The following is a 319-nucleotide window of genomic DNA, read 5'->3' as shown; positions in this document are numbered from 1 at the left end:
TGCGGGTGCCTGCTGCTTTGGCGAGAGCTCGCTGAGGTTTTCCAGCTGCCTGTGCTTCGAGTGCCATCTGCTGTTGTGCCCGCAGCGTGGGGTGACCTGTGCTTTGGAAAGTGTGTTGTGCTGAGGTGGTCACATGTGGTCACTGGCTCTGCTCCGGTCCCTGTGTGAGCAGCAGAGCTAGAGAAGGAGGGGGTTTGCAATTTCTTGAAGTTCAGTGTTACATTAGAGGCTTTTTTTGAATTGCTGTTTATGTTTTAGGGTTTAGCTTTGAACTAAATGCCTACATTGAAGGACAGATCAAGACATTCCTCCTGCGGCT

General features: G+C 51.1%; 1 protein-coding gene across 1 annotated transcript in view; it reads left to right on the top strand.

Moving 5' to 3' along the window:
* Nucleotides 1–319, top strand: part of PTBP1 (polypyrimidine tract binding protein 1) — a 13,223-nt gene that overhangs the window by 6,587 nt on the left and 6,317 nt on the right. The window lies entirely within an intron of this gene.

Source organism: Apaloderma vittatum, unplaced genomic scaffold (assembly GCF_000703405.1).
Source record: "Apaloderma vittatum isolate BGI_N311 unplaced genomic scaffold, ASM70340v1 scaffold26537, whole genome shotgun sequence".
NCBI lineage: Eukaryota > Metazoa > Chordata > Aves > Trogoniformes > Trogonidae > Apaloderma > Apaloderma vittatum.
The sequence above is the reverse complement of the archived record's forward strand: the minus strand, read 5'-3'. Positions and strand labels throughout refer to the sequence as shown.